This window comes from Prionailurus bengalensis, chromosome B4, assembly GCF_016509475.1.
Source record: "Prionailurus bengalensis isolate Pbe53 chromosome B4, Fcat_Pben_1.1_paternal_pri, whole genome shotgun sequence".
In the NCBI taxonomy this organism is placed as follows: domain Eukaryota; kingdom Metazoa; phylum Chordata; class Mammalia; order Carnivora; family Felidae; genus Prionailurus; species Prionailurus bengalensis.
The window spans coordinates 76,401,300-76,413,684 of record NC_057358.1 but is presented as its reverse complement, the minus strand read 5'-3'; positions in this window follow the sequence as shown (position 1 = coordinate 76,413,684).

Genomic DNA, 12,385 nt, shown 5'->3' with positions numbered 1-12,385 from the left:
TCTTGGGTAACTCCAATGATAGATGGTGGTGACCTGTTCCAGGGTGGCGGCACTGTAGATAATAAAACCTGCTAATGTAATTGATGTGAAGAAAGGAGAAGAGCCAAGGGTAACTCCAAGGTTTTTGGAGCAATTGGTAGGAAGAAATTGTCACTAACTGATAAGGGGGAGGGTAAATAGAGCAGACTTCAGGGAGGGAAGATCAGGAGTTAAGTGTTGGCCATGTTAAATTTGAGATGTCTATTGGACAACATCCAATGGAAAATGTGGAGTAAGCAATTGGTTATGCAAGTCCAGAGTTTAGAAAAGAAGCCTGGGCTAGAGATATAAATTAGCAAGTCATAAACATATGGATGTTATTTAAAGCCAGGGGACTGGATGAGACCAACAAGGGAGTAAGAAGAGGAAAGGTCTGAGTCCTAAATCCTGGGATATTTCATTTCTTTAGAGGTCAATGGGAATGAGGAGAGATCACACAAGAGGCAGTAAAGACAGTAGTACCAAGAAAATGTGGGGTTCTGGAATACCAGTGAAGCAAATGTTTCAAGGGGCACCTGGGTGGCTCAGTTAAGCATCCGACTTCAGCTCAGGTCATGATCTCATGGTTCATGAGTTCGAGCCCACATCGGGCTATGTGCTGATAGCTCAGAGCCTGGATCCTGCTTCAGATTCTGTCTCCCTTTCTCTCTGCTCCTTCCCCCTCATGCTCTGTCTCTTTCTCTCAGAAATAAACATTAAAGAAAATTTAAAAAAAAGAAAAGAAAAGAAAATGTTTCAAGAAAGATTAATCAGTGTCAAATTCTGCTGACACACCAAGATGAGGATTGAAAATTGTTTTTTTCGGGGTGCCTGGTGGCTCAGTCAGTTAAGCGTCCAACTCTTGGTTCTGACTCAGGTCATGATCTCATGGTTTGTGAGTTGGAGCCCTGCATTGGGCTCCACGCTGATGGTGCAGAGCCTGCCTGGGATTCTCTCTCTCTCTCTCTCTCTCTCTCCCCATCCTGCACACTGTCTCAAAATAAATAAACTTTAAAAAAAAAAAAAAAAAGAAAATTGTTTTTTTCAATTTAGCAATATGGAAGTCACTGGTGACCTTAGCAAGAGCATTAGTGGAAATGAAAGCTGCTTGGAGAAGTTCAAGAAAAAATGGGAAAGGAAGGATTGGAGTATAGACAACTCTTGTAAGAAGTAGTGAAGAGAACGGGAGAGGAGAGTGGAGTCAAGAGTGCAATTTTTTAAGTCTTATTTTTGAAACTATTTCAAACTTACGCAAATGTTTCCAGTACAGTACAAAAAACTCTCTTCTCCCAAACTATTTGAAAGTTACCAATTTGATGCTTCATCACCCAATACTTGACTATAGATTTCCTACAAACAAGAGCATTCTCTTATATACCCTCGTACCATCATCAAAATCAGGAATTAAAATATGATAATCTAATCCCCAGACCACATCCGAGTTTCACCAGTTGTCCCAATAATGTCTTTTATACCCAGTTCAACAGTCACATATGGCTTTTAATCATATTCTTTTTTTTTTAATGTTTATTTTGAATGAGAGAGAGAGAGAGAGAGAGAGAGAGAGAGAGAGAATGAGTGGGGAACAAGCAGAGAGAGAAGAGAGAATCCCAAGCAGGCTCTGCACTGTCAGCATAGAGCTGGACACAGGCCTCTATCTCACAAACTGTGAGATCATGACCTGAGCTGAAATCAAGAGTCTGATGTTAACTGAGTCACCCAGGCACCCCAGTCATATTTCTTTAGTGTCCTTCAAACTGGAACAAACTTCAGTCTGTCCTTAACCTTGGGACCTGACTTTTTTTTTTTTTAACTTTATAGGCCATTATTTTCATTTACCTCATTACTAAGGATGTTCACGGTCATTACTTAAGTTGGTATTTGCCCAACTTCTTCACCGTACATTTACAATTTTTCCCTATATACTTAATAAGAATCTAGCAGGGAGGTACTTTGAAACTGTGTAAATCGTTCATTTTCGTCAAACTGTCTCTTTATTCATTTGTTTATATCTGTATGGACTCATGACTTCCTATTTTATTCAATGGTTTGTAAGCCATTACTGTCATCATTTACTCTGGTGCTCAAAATGTCCATGATTTGGCCAGTAGGAGCCCCTTTAGGCTGGCTTCCTTCTCTTTGACAAACGCCAGTCATTCTTTGAGGATGTACTTTCTGGAACAATGTGCTCGAGATTCATCTTGGACTTTCCCCAACCCAGCCTTGGAACCAGCCATTTTTCCAAAGGACCCTGGTTTCTTTTGGTGGGGAATGATATTTAGAAACCAAGATCTGGAGGGGCGCCTGGGTGGCTCAGTCTGTTAAGCGTCCGATTCTTATTTGAGCTCAGGGCATGACCTCACGGTTTGCGAGTTCGAGCCCCACATTGGGCTCTGCACTGTCAGCATAGAGTCTGCTTGGGATTCTCTCTCTCCCTCTCCCTCTTTCCCCCCAAAATAAATAAACTTCAAACAAACGAACAAACAAACAAACAAACCAAGACCTGGAGGCTGGGTATACTCATTGCTACTGGGGAGTTGCAGCTCCTAAGCCCTAAGAAAGGATTTCTTTTTTTTCTTTTCTTTTCTTTCTTTTTTTTTTTTAATTTTTTTTAATGTTTATTTATTTTTGAGACAGGGGGAGACAGAGTGCGAGTGGGGGAGGGGCAGACAGAGGGAGACACAGAATCTGAAACAGGCTCCAGGCTCTGAGCTGTCAGCACAGAGCCTGATGCGGGGCTTGAACCCACAAACCATGAGATCATGACCTGGGTCGAAGTCGGACGCTACCGACTAAGCCACCCAGGTGCCCCCCTTTCTTTCTTCTTAGTGGGGTTATTTGTTTTAAGTAATTGCTACATCCAATGTGGGGCTTGAACTCATGTCCCATGCTCTTCTGACTGAGCCAGCCAGGCACCTCTAAGAGAGGAATTCTTAAAGATAGAAGAAATTAAAGCATTTTCTTATACTTATGGGAAAGATAAAACAGAGAAAATTTGATGATCCCACAAGAGAGAAAAGGAAATTGTTGGGCTCTAGAGCATGAGTGGCCCTAAGCAGCATCCACAGGTACAGGAGGGAGGAAGGCACAGAAGCAGTTGGGTGTATGAGGGTCTATTTTATAGAAGTACTCTTCTGGGGTGCTTGGGTGGCTCCGTTAGCTAAGAGTTCAATTTCAGCTCAGGTTACAATCTCGCTGTTCAAGAGTTTGAGCCCTGCCTCGGGCTCTGTGTTGACAGCTCAGAGCCTGGAGACTGCTCCTGATTCTGTGTCTCCCTCTCTCTCTCTGCCCCTCCTCCACTCATGCTGTCTCTTTTTCTCTCTCTCAAAATTAAATAAACATTTAAAAATGTAAAAAAAAAAAAAGAAGTCTTCTAATGGCTTTTATTTTCTCAAGAAAATAATCAAGGTCATCAGTTAAGAGGAAGGATGGGAAAAGAAGTGCTGGAGATTTGAGAAGAGAAGATATAGTATGAGTAGCCACGTGGAAGGTCAAGAGTGAATACTCTAGGGAAGACAGTAAGGGTATCGAGCAGCATGAAGGGTCCACTTGAGGTGACTAGGAATGTAAAGTGAGACTTATTAACACAAACGTGTGGGGGTCTTTCTCCTGCCATGTTAGGTACAGAATAGGCAGGATTATTGTTTCTCGGCCTTTTGGCTAAGATCAAGTGCAGAATAGGCAGGATCAGCCAGGGCGGCCAATTCACCAAATGAGTACAAAATAGGAAAGAGAGAGGCCAGGGGACTGAAGGTGTATGCAAGGGAGCGATTCTACTAGTTGGTTGTGGGCTTTACATGGGTGAAAGAGGGAAGAGGGAATGATAAAGGAGAGAGGCATGGTGGAGATGCGATCAGTAGATTGCTGGTCTTGCCGAGACCGTGGGAATTTTGGAGATAGGGCACTAGAGGAATGAGTTGGGAAGAAATGAGGTGATGATCAGAGGGTGGAAAGCACGAGATTGAGACGATAGGAGGTGTTATGGGTTGAATTGTGACCCCCTCAAAAAATGTTGACGTCCTAACCCCTGGTACCTCAGAATGTGACCTTACTTGGAGATAGAGACTTTACAGAGATAATCAAGTTAAATTGAAGTCATTTGGGTGACCCCTAATCCAATATGACTGGTGTCCTTATAAAAAGTGGAAAGTCAGACACAAGGACAGGTAGCACACGGGGAGAGGCCATGTGAAGATGCAGGCAGAGGTCATGATGGTGCATCCACAGGCCAAGGAAGGCCAGCGACGGGCAGCAAACCACCAGAAGTTAGGAGAGGGGTCTGAAGGGAACAGATGCTCCCTCACAGTCCTCAAGGAGAAACCAAGGGGTGCCTGGGTGGCTCAGTCGGTTGAGTGTCCGACTTTGGCTCAGGTCATGATCTCGCGGTCTGTGAGTTCGAGCTCCGCGTCGGGCTCTGTGCTGACAGCTCAGAGCCTGGAGCCTGCTTCAGATTCTGTGTCTCCCTCTCTCTCTGCCCCTCCCCTGCTCATGCTCTGTCCCTCTATCTGTCAAAAATAAATAAACATAAGAAAAAAAGTTTAAGCTTTAAAGAAGAAGAAGAAGAAGAAACCAAGCCTGAGGGCACCTTGATCTCAGACTTCCAGCCTCCAGAACTGTGAGGCAATACACTTCTGCTTTTCAAGCCACCCAGTCGGTGGTACTTTGTTACAGCAGCCCTGGGTCACTAATACAGAGGGGTAGCAGTCACCGGTAATGACGAAGACCAGAAAATGACCACGGAGTGGATAATTCAGATAGGCTCGGGCCAGGTCATTGGAGGAGAAGAGATCATGGAACTCTCTATGTGGACACTGAAATCTCTAAGCATTAGGACAGAATTAGGATCAGAGGGGATGACCGCGAGGCAGGAGCCAAAGCCTTCAAGAAATGAGAGGAAATAACCCAGGGAGTGTAGATGAGTAGAAAAGGGAGGCATAGCAGGTGGTACAGTCTGTCGAGAGGAGATCCAAAGCTGAGGGACTTTAGGGTCTGAAAGCAGCACTGAAGAGCAAGGAAGACACCTGCCCACCTTTTGGCCTGGTGACACATGAGCTGAAGGAGAGAGAGCAGTGTCCTCAGGGAGAGGTGGCAGGGCAGAGGGACCCTTCACAGGGGCTATGTCCAGAGGGAGCTTGCTGATGGGGAGCAGTGAGCTCTAGAGGGACCAGGGGAAGGGTTTTAGGAGATGGGAACAGAGCAGGGAATGTGCAGGGTTAGGAGAATCAGAGCGTGGGAGATGAGGGATCATCACACGCCAGGGGGAACAGTTACAAAATATCGTGGCCACGTTTATCAGCTTACCACAATCCAATGTGCGCCGTTTGTACCTTTTGAACTTCACAGCATGTGCTCGGGGAATGTGGTAAAGAATGTGGAATGGTCACTGCAGATAGAGAAGAGGGGTCGGGCTAAGGACAGGTCAAGGATTTTCAAGCGCGGCTGGAGCCCAGTGGAGGCTGAAGGGCAGGAATGTCTAGTGGCACCAACCTACAGGATCGTGGAATTTTTGTGGCTTCTATTTCGTTTCTTGCTGGGGTGCAGAAAACTGGTTCTAAGCCTAGTGAAGGGAGATTGTGGGATTTGTGCAAGGGTGGGTTTTGCTGATGAGGGCGTTGAGGTGGCTGGTGAGGTCATCCACACAGGCTCCAGCTTAAGCAATAATAATAATATATCAGCGTATATGATATATCATCATTCACAGCGTGCCAGGGACTGTTCTAAGTGCTATCCGTATGAATTCAGTTACCCTCGCCAGTCTTTCAGGCAGGCATTACTGTTATCCCCACTTTAATATGAATGAGAGTGTGAGGCTCAGAGAGCTCAGGTAAGCCGTCCAAGTTCAAAGCCTGTCTGTGGAAGAGCTGTGATTCCAACGAGGCAGTTCAGCCCGAGCAGGGCGACAGAGGGAGGAGCTGAAAGGAGCAGAAAAACCGCGGAAGGGTGAAGGGGCAGGGCTGGGGTTTGGGTGCAACCACAGCGCAGGGGAGAGGCAGAGGAAGCGAGAGCGGGACCCGTGTGTGGTTGTGGTCTGAGAGCGGAAGGGTAGACTTTTACAATCCGGTGCAGCTGGCTGAGGTGAGGTAGAGGTGAAAGTCCCTGCAGAACTGGGAGATTTGGGGAACCGGGGAGCAGGGTGGTCCAGGCGGAGGGTCATCCACGGGACACCGAAGTGTCCCAAAGTGACACGGACATGGAGGGAGAGGACACTTGGAGACAGGACTCTGATAAATACGGAGACTGCTTCCTGCAGCCGAGTGGGTAGGCAGGGAAGAGCCTGGGCAGAAGGCCACTGGGGCGTCAGGTGGCAGAAGCCATCAGGAAATCGGGGTTGTCACTGCCTCGTGTGGAAGGCAACAGGGTAGCACCGGGGGTCTTCTCTAAGGCAGGAGCACTCCAAGGAGTTATTTTAAAATTACAAAAGTAAGTTTGCCGCGTATTTTCTTGGCGATTCTTTGTACTCCAAAAAATCACTTCCCGCAGAACGGTTGGAAAATATATTGCCACCAGGTGGTGCAATGGCAGCGGCGCCCCTCTGAGAGCTTCGCGGGCCTGAATTGCCACCCGGTGGTGAGAAGAGGAAATGCAGGGAGGCTTTATTTGCGACCGACACACCAAATCAGCTGCCATCTTCCCACGCCCTCACGAGTTGCGCAAAGTACAGAGAGTATGAGTATGTGGACTTGGACCTCCCCTCTCATGAGGCACACTGCTTTTATACAGCAAACGCTTGTTGGGCCCCTAGTGGGTGTGAAGCACTGAGCTAGATACCAGGGACCCAGAGGGGAATGTGACATGTCCCAGCCCTCGGGACTCACAATTCTAGTGGGTGATGCCAAACGGTCACTGGGTGATCACAGGACAACGTGGGCAGTGCTGCAACAGAGCGCACCCAGGTGCTACGGAGGCTCCAGAAGGGGCTCTAACCCAGTCTTTCTAGATGAGGCGGTAACAGGACCATCACCTGCAGGGTGGGATTAACTGAGCCATGGAAGGTGGCGGTGAGAGTTCTAGGCAGAAAAATTTAAATGCCAAAGCCTAGCAGCGAGCGATCAAATGGAACATTCCAACATAAAGATGAATGTATTATGGCTGGAGCCTACAGAGACTGTTGCCTGCAGGAGAGTGGGGAGGCACGGAAGAGTCTGGGCAGAGGGCCACTGGGGCGTAAGATGGCATCTGAAAGTTGAGAGGACATAGGTAAGCAGGAGATTTGAGTATACATTGAGAAGTTTGGACTTTATCTTGAGAGCGAAGATGTACCATTGAAAAGTCCGGGGTTTACCCTCAGAGAGATCCGTCTAGAAATAGTGTGTGGAGTGGACTGGAGAGACCCCAGGCTGGGGGCTGGGGGCTGGGGCCAGTGAGGAGGCTGGAGCAGTAACCCAGGCAAGATTCAGTAGGGCCTGAACCTAGGCAGCACTTGTGTTGGGGAACCGTGGACAGATTGAAAAGGTTTCCATATGCTCCTTACATATGAGGTTCCTGGGGTTCCATTGGGCTTGCTCATTCTTCATGAAATACTGCTTTTGAGATCCCTCCAGGTTGTTGTATATATCTATGGCCTATTCCTTTTTATCGCAGAGGAGTATTCCACTGTATGGATATACCACAGTTTATCCATTCGCCTGTTGAAGGATATTTGGATTGTTCCCAGGTTTGGCTTCTTACAAATAAAGCTTCTCTGAACATTCACATACAGGTTTTTGTGTGAATGCAAATTTTTATTTTTCTAGGATAAACACCCAGCAGTGCAATTGCTGGGTTGTATGGTTAGTATGTGTTTAATTTTATGAGAAACTGCCAAGCTGTTTTCCAGAAGTTCCAGAAGTAAACGTACCATCTTATTTTCTTTTTTTAATTTGTTTAATGTTTATTTATTTTTGAGACAGAGAGAGACAGAGCATGAGCGGCAGAGGGGGAGAGAGAGAGAGGGAAACACAGAATCTGAAGCAGGCTCCAGGCTCTGAGCTGTCAGCACAGAGCCCGACGCGGGGCTCGAACTCATGAGCTGTGAGATCATGACCTGAGCTGAAGTCGGATGCCCAACCGACTGAGCCACCCCAGGCGTCCCATAAACATACCATTTTAACTTGACCTCTGGCAATGTATGATGGCTCCCGCTGCCCCACATTCTTCCCAGTACTTGGTATTATCACTGTATATGTTTTTTTTTTTTTTAATTTTTGTCTTTCTGGCATGGGTACAGAGGTGTTTCCTTTTTGCTTTAGTTTGCATTTGCTTAATATCTAGTTATATTTAACATCTTTTCACGTGCTTATTTGCTATTTGTGTATCTTTGGTGAAGCGTCTGTTCAAAGAGCTGGTTCACTTTTATTTTAAAATGTGCCGAGTCATCCACATCTCTATCTCTACCTTCGCTCCTGAACTTCGGATTGAGATGCAAATGTCTCCTGCCATCTTCATGGAAGTGCCCCACCGCCACAATCTCAGGCGGAAAGCCAAAACTGCCATCCCCCAGGAGTCCTGGGCCTCCCCAGTGGAAGAGCTAACACTTAGAGGGTTTACTATGTGCTAAGCACTGTTCTGAGTGCTTTACATGTTTTAACTAACTTAATACAATTACCCTTATAGGTAGTACTGTTTTTACCTTCATTTTCACACATGGGCAACGAGGCACAGAAAGGCTGAGTAACTCACCCAAGCTTGCACAGCTGGCAAGTGGCTGGTATGTCCATCCAGCTCCCAGAGTCGCTCTTGATTCTTCTTTCTCACCTCCCCATGTCTGTTCAATCACTGAGACCTGTATATTTTTACCTTCTGAATATTTTACTTCCATTGCCTTTCTTATAACCCTTATAACTACTGCTCTGTTGCAGCCATCTTTTCTCTTGCCTGGACCGTTGAAAGTACCTTTTTTTTTTTTTTTTAAGGTAATCTCTACATCCAACATAGGGCTCAAACTCACAACCCCAAGATCAAGAGTCGCATGCTCCCCCCACTGAGCCAGCCAGGTGCCCCGTAAGTACTTTTTAAAAAACATAACTTTTATGGGGCACCTGGGCAGCTCAGTCGGTTAAGCATTGGACTTCAGCTCTGGTTATGATCTCGTGGTTCATGAACACAAACCCCATTTCAGGTGCTCCCCGCTTTTCTCTCTCTCCTTCTCTCTCTGCCCCTCACTCGCACCCTCTCTCTCTCAAATAAAATAAAATAAAATAAAATAAAATAAAATAAACTTTTATTATAGAAAATTTCAGCAATATGAAAATCTAGAGAATAGTACAGTGAATATGTTCATTGCCACAACCAATATAAACTCATGACCATTTGCTTTATCTATACATCCACTCTCTGCTACCACTTAACTGCATTATTTGGAAGCAAATCTCAGGCGGCATGTTAATGCATCTATAAATATTTCAGTATGCATCTCTAAAACAACTTTCAAATAACATTCTTCGCATTACGCATTCATAATATTTCTTTGTATCATTATCTAATCAGTATTTATATTAGTTATCTGTTGCTGTGTAACTTAGAGGTTTAAAACAATAATAAACATTTATTATTGCTCAGTTTGCTGGAAATCCGGGAGCAGATGAACGAAGTGGTTCTGGATCAGCGTCTCATGAGATGGCAGTCACCTGGAAGTCTGACAGGTACTGGAGAATCTGCTTTCCATGTGGCTCATCTACACAGGCTGGCAGGTCAGTGCTGGCTTTTGGCAGGGGCACAGGTCCTCACCACAAGGGCTCTCTACGGGCAGCTTGAATGGCCTCAGAACCTTGTCCGGTTTCCCCCAGAGCAAGGATCCAAGGAGGAAGCTACAAAACCTTTCCTGACCCAGCTTTGTAAGTCACACACACGTCTCCACTATTCCGTTGATCACATGGGCCAACCTGCTTCGTTGTGAGAGGGTGTGAATACTGGGAGGCCAGGATCTTAGGGGACCATCCTGGAGAACGGTAACCACAAGTTCAAACTGCCCCACTTGCCTGTCTCTCTCTCATTTACAACTGGTTTATTTAAATCAGGATCCATCCTTGCATTTTGTCGATATGGCTCATAAGTCTCTGGCTTCCTTTTCCTCTTGTTTTTTCATTCTGTTCTTGTTTCTTTGCCTTTTTAAGTTTATTTTGAGAGAGAGCACAGTGGGGGAGGGGCAGAGAGAAAGGGAGAGAGAATCCCAAGCAGGACCCATGCTGTCAGCGCAGAGTCGGAGGAGCTGGAACTCACAGACCATGAGTGACCTAAGCCAAAATCAAGAGTCTGCCGCTTAACCGACTAAGCCACCCGGGTGCTCCGCCTTTTTTTTTTTTTTTTAAAGAAGCCATGTTGTTTGTCCTTAGAGTTTTACATTTACTGGATTTTTCCTGCTTGCATCCCCATGATGTCATTTAACATGATGTCATTTAACATAGTCCTCTGATTCATGTTTTTCCTGTAAACTTGTACTTAGATCCAGAACAATATGATTTGGATTTTTTTTTTTTTTTTTTTTTTTTTGCTTTTGCAAGAAAGCTTCAGCGGTAGTGCTGTTGACTTCCAGCAGGAGGCATATAATGTCAGGTTTTTTTTTTTTTAATGTTTATTTTTGAGAGAGAGAGCACACATGTGGGAGAGGCAGAGAGAGAGGGAGACACAGAATCCAAAGCAGGCTCCAGACTCCAAGCTGTCAGCACAGAACCCGACATGGGGTTCGAACCCATGAACCGTGAGATCACGAGCCGAAGTTGGACGCTTAACCAACAGAGCCACCCAGGTGCCCCTGGTTGTCTCTCTTCATATGATGTTGAAGCTGTTGATTATTATTGCCTAGCTTAATTATTTCATTAGGGGTTTACAAAATAGTGATAAATTAACTCTATAATTCCATTATCTATTAGCTGGAATATCTCTATAGAGAGAAATTTTCACTTTTTGATTACCCTGAAGTACAGTTAATACAGAAAAGATAAATGCTTCTTTCCCTTTATTAACAAGTATTCAGAAGTCACTTATTCCTAACATCCTTCAAAGGTGACCAATATTTTATTTTTAAAAATTTTTTCCCACTATTTTAAAAATATCATGAACTTAGAGATTTAAAAAATTTGATTTCAATCCATTGCACTTGTAATTCAATACATTGACTTGCACTGATGCTCAGATGATCCTATCGTTAGCCAGGAGGAACCTCTTCGGGTTAGCCCCTGCATCCTTGTCAATTATACCAGCCATCTTTTATAGCTTCTTTACTTCCTGCCATAGCATTATGTTCCAGGTGCATCTTGCACATCTACAGACGTCTCAGCACCACTTGCCCCAGGAGCTCTGGTTCTTTTTAATGGGAAATGAGAAAGACCACAATCTGGGTGTTAGAGTGTCTTTGCCTTTCAGCTGCACCCAACCCCGTCCTCCAATCACCCGAGCTGTAAAAATGCAAATCTGACCACTCCCTTGCTCGAAGGCCTTCCTTTTGCCCTCAGGACCAAGCCAGTTCTAAGCACATCAGGTCCTCAGTCACTGTTTCCCTGTTTGCCCCTCCCTCCCACTTCCTAGCAGTCTCTTTAGACTTCAAAACCCAGCAGAGGGGTGCCTGGGTGGCTCAGTCACTTAAGCGTCAGACTTTGGCCTAGGTCATGATCTCCTGGTTCATAGTTCAAGCCTGCTATTGGGCTCTCAGCTGTCAGCACAGCCAATTTGGGATCATCTGTCCCTGCCCCCCGCCCGCCCCTTACCCTGCTCGTGCTCGCGCTCTCTCTCCTCTCTCAAACAAAAATTAACCAAAACACAGCAGAACCTAACACGTTGCTGGTCCAGCACCTCCCCAGGCCGAGTCACACTCCTGGGCCTGTTCTCATACTAACCCTTCCACTTGGAAACATCCAGTCCTCCTTTGCCTGTCTTAACCTCACCAACTGTCTCATATTAAATCAATCTTGGAGCTTCGGCTTTAGCTCAGGTGTCATCTCCAAAACACTTACCTGAACAGCCAGGCAGGGAGGTCTCCCACTATTGTCTCATGGTCACTGTGCTTACACCCGTGTAAGCACGTAACTAACGTCTCCGTGTAACTCTCCTGCGCTGCTCGGCCATGAAGGACTAAAAAGCAGTTACTGCCCTATCCATCTTTACCTCTGGTCAAGGGGGACCAGTACATGGCCTGCTGCCTAGCGGGTGCCCTCATCCAATCACCTGCAGGCAGGGCAGATGTTCTCTTGCCAGGGCGCACATCCTTCCACTTCTGCCCTCCACCAGTGCCTTCTTCACTGTAGGTCAGGCCTGCAGTTCCACTAGGCATGGACTGAGCTATGCATTCATCTCTCCTGTCTGATCTGTATTTGGCGGGCTTGCTGGGGGGGAAGACTAAAAGGGAGCTCACGCTCCTACTCTGGTGACCATTGGGGATGGGGATCCCCTTCTC